This window comes from Pinus tabuliformis, chromosome 3_2 (assembly GCF_031772625.1).
Source record: "Pinus tabuliformis cultivar Carrire ecotype Pingquan chromosome 3_2, CPIR1, whole genome shotgun sequence".
In the NCBI taxonomy this organism is placed as follows: domain Eukaryota; kingdom Viridiplantae; phylum Streptophyta; class Pinopsida; order Pinales; family Pinaceae; genus Pinus; species Pinus tabuliformis.
This window is the reverse complement of record NC_142302.1, coordinates 771,498,828-771,502,881: the sequence shown is the minus strand read 5'-3', so window position 1 is coordinate 771,502,881 and position 4,054 is coordinate 771,498,828.

Genomic DNA, 4,054 nt, shown 5'->3' with positions numbered 1-4,054 from the left:
TTAGAGATCTTTGGGTGGAGGCTTATGACATCAAGGCCTGGGTTGTGATCTCTCCCTCTTATTTGTTAATACAATATATACTATTTTTCTTACATGATATGCTTATTATTTGCATTCATTGTATCATAGCTCCTTGATCTTCCGATTAGAACTTGCTTTAAATCACTACAATAGAATAGAAAAATAATGCCTAAAATAGTGCCAAAATTTAGTGTATTTCAGTTCACAAATTTGACACCTTTCCCAACAAAAAAATGGGCGCAACTAGGTATGTTTATCAAAGCACTAGATTTGGCATCAGAAATTGCGCTAGAAATAACACCATAAATAGCGCCTGTAATAGTGATGGAAAAATAGAGCCAGAAATAGTGCCATAAATAGCACTAGAAATAGTGCAAGAAATAGCACCAGGAATCTTGCTGGAAGTGGCGCTGACAGTTGCGCCAGATAGTGCTAGAAATAGCACCAAGAATAGCACCAAAAATCCTACCGGAAGGCACTGGAAATGATGTCGTGAATAGTGCCAGGTATAATGTTGGAAATAGTGTCAAACAAAGTGCTGGGAATAGAGCCAAGAAAAGCACCAATGTTAGCACTAGAAATAACGCCAGGATTGGCTTCCAATTTGGCTTCTAGTTTGGCTTCTAGTTTTACATTCAATTTTGCTTCTCGTTTTGCTTACAGCTTTTCTTCTAGTGTTGCTTTGAATTTTGCTTCCATTTTTTCTTCCAATTTTGCTTCTAGTTTTGCTTCTAGTGTGGCTTCCAATTTTGCTTCCAATTTGACTTCCATTGTTGCTTCTTTCTTTGCTTCCAAGCACTAGGAATAGTGCCAGGATTTGTATCCAGTTTGGCTTTTGATTTGACTTCTAGTTTTGCTTCTAATTTTGCTTCCAAAAATCTGTATTGTTTTGCATACAATGAAATTGATATGTTTTATTTCAATTTAATTAGTCAAATATATGATGTCTCTTAAATAAGTTATATGATTATACAATAAGTCATATGAATGCATTTGAAATATTTTATAGGATAACATTTATAAATAATTTTTAGGGAAACAAACATCCATACAAATTAACAACATAATTATACTTATTAAATCTCCATCAAAATTGAATCTACAACATCCATTATATATAAAATAACAAGATAATTATTGTTACATGATCATCATCTATAATGAAAAAAGTGAGTCAAATATCTATAATTTAAGTGAATTTGACAACATCCATCATGATCAGTAAATCAAAGCCATCGTATGTAATAAATATGCATCCAAATCATCAACCACTTTCAATATATAAAAATTGATGAGTCACTACTTATAACATAATTATCATATATAACTAAAACAAGTGAAATTCACATATACTAGTAGATCAATAATATGTGAAAATGATACATGTCCAACAGTTGACATAAGTCTAAATGATACATCATGTACAAATGATATAAATAAATATGATAAGTTATGGAAGACAAAATGATACGAGTCAATAATATGGTACTGGAGGCCATGAAAATGATACATATGATAGTAACCATGAAAATCAACATCAGAACAATATATAAACAATTATTTATGATGCAGTCTATATGATCATAAATGTCACTGACTGCTACCAACAATTGTACCATGATCGTCATCATCGTCACTTTTGTCGACATCGGTCTCATTTTCATCTATATATGTGTCATCATGAGCATTATCTACCATCTCAACATCAAGCCCAACGTGATCTGGATCTATGTGATGAAGGTCATTCAGAGCTTCTGGAAGATCATTGTTTTGAAAAACAAAAATTTAGAAAAAAAAGTTATTATTTATTTCATGCAATAAATAATTTCTATGTTATATATCAAATATTACAAAATATGAAATGAAACGATAATCATATTACATCATATCAAAGTGCACATACGATAATAAAATTTCAAATAAGTTACAACTAAGATGTCATTCCAATGATGTAAAACATTCAACAATTCTAATAAATGTTAGTAAAGATCATAAAAAAATTGTTATACAATTTAACTATCAATTGTAATTTCTATTACATAAGCTTAAGTACAAACCCTCTCCATTTTGTGCTATATATACACTACATTTCCACACTCAAGTGAAGGGATGGTCAATGTTTCCTTTCAATGTTGAGTATCTAGATGTAGTAAAGATGTTGAAGATGAAATGGTTATGGGGAATGAGACTAGAGTAAAAAATAGATGCCATAACAACATGTTAATGTTAAAACAACTGAAAATGTTGTAACTTCCATCATTGTTTGAAATGTTGAAACTACTGTAAAAGTTGAGGTAATAACAACTGATACTATTGAAACAATGGCCATTACAATAGAGGATGTAACAACAAATGCTGTAACAATAGATGTTGTAACAAAAGATGTTGTAACAATAGAGGGGGTAGAAAGTCATTTCATATTGCTTTTCAAAGCTTTAAAGTGGGCAGCCAAAGAGGTGTTTCTACCACCCAAAACTACACCAACACTTGGGGGATAAAGAAAACAAATTGAGAAGCACAAACATAGGTAACAATGGATTAAGAAGTAGGTGCTGTAACAACGAATGTTGTAACAATAGATGTTGTAACAACAGATGTTGTCACATCAGATGTTTTAACAACAAGCCATTTCATATTGCCTATTAAAGCTTGAAAGTGGGTAGCCAAAGAGGCGTTTCTGCTACCCAACTCTGCACCAACACTTGGGGGATCAAGAAAACAAATTGAGTTGCACAAACATAGGTAACAACATATTGAGAAGCACAAACATAGGTAACAACGGATTGAGAAACAGATGCTATAACAATTGATGTTGTAACAAAAGATGCCATAACAACATATTGATGTTAAATATGCTAAAAATGTTGTAACAACTAATGTTGTAACACCCATTACTATTGAAAAGGTTGAAAATGCTGTAAAAGTTGATGCTATAACAACTCCTACTATTGAAACTACTGAAACAATGACCACTACAACAAATGCTATAAAAACGGATGTTGTAACAATTGAGGGGGTAGAAAGTCATTTCATATTGCTTGTCAAAGCTTGAAAGTGGGTAGCCAAATAGGTGTTTCTATCACCCAACACTACACCAACACTTGGGGGATCAAGCAAAAAAATTGAGAAGCACAAACATAGGTAACAACTGATTGAGAAACAACAGATGTGTAACATCACCCAAACCCTCAAATACTATTAGAGGAATAGGATAAAACATATTATCTTTTTTTTTTCCTCCGAACTCTACTTGGATTCCCAACTCGTCATAAATGTTATATATATATATATATATATATATATATATATATATATATATATATATATATATATATATATATATATATATATATATATATATATATATATATATATATATATATATATATATATATATATATATATATATATACATATTAGGCTCTATTTAATGCTGATTTGAAATCGGATTAGGTGTTTTCTTCCTCTTTTCCAAATTCGAATAAAAAAACTTAGGACTGTGTCGGCGTGTTGCAAGCATAAAAATGGGTCTTGAAACAACAAATTTTACAATGACTCTTCAAATCATGAATTAGTATTAATATGTAACTTAACATAATGAACATAATAACACATAGTCCATGAAGGCATAACAAAGAGCAATACAATGGTTTGTTGATAGAGTTCATCCCTCCTGGGCTACATCTTTGGGCCTATAACATGACTAGACCACTCATATATTCAGTATCAATGAAGTACATAAAAATTTGCTGCATGTAAATATGTGGTTATTACCCCTACAAGGTAATGTTCTCCTACAAATAACTCTCACAACATCAACAAATCAAAACATCTCCTACAAAGATGACATACTTCAACTGAAATGAGCTAAAAACATAATGTGAACCCTTCAATTCCACATTGAAGCACATAATCAAAACTTCATGTTAAGAGAAGTTAAACTTGAGTTGAATCCTATTGGTTACAGCTACTACAATAGCCTTCTAGAAGTGAGAATACTCCTACAAAGTATTCTCCATGCCCAAATACTTCC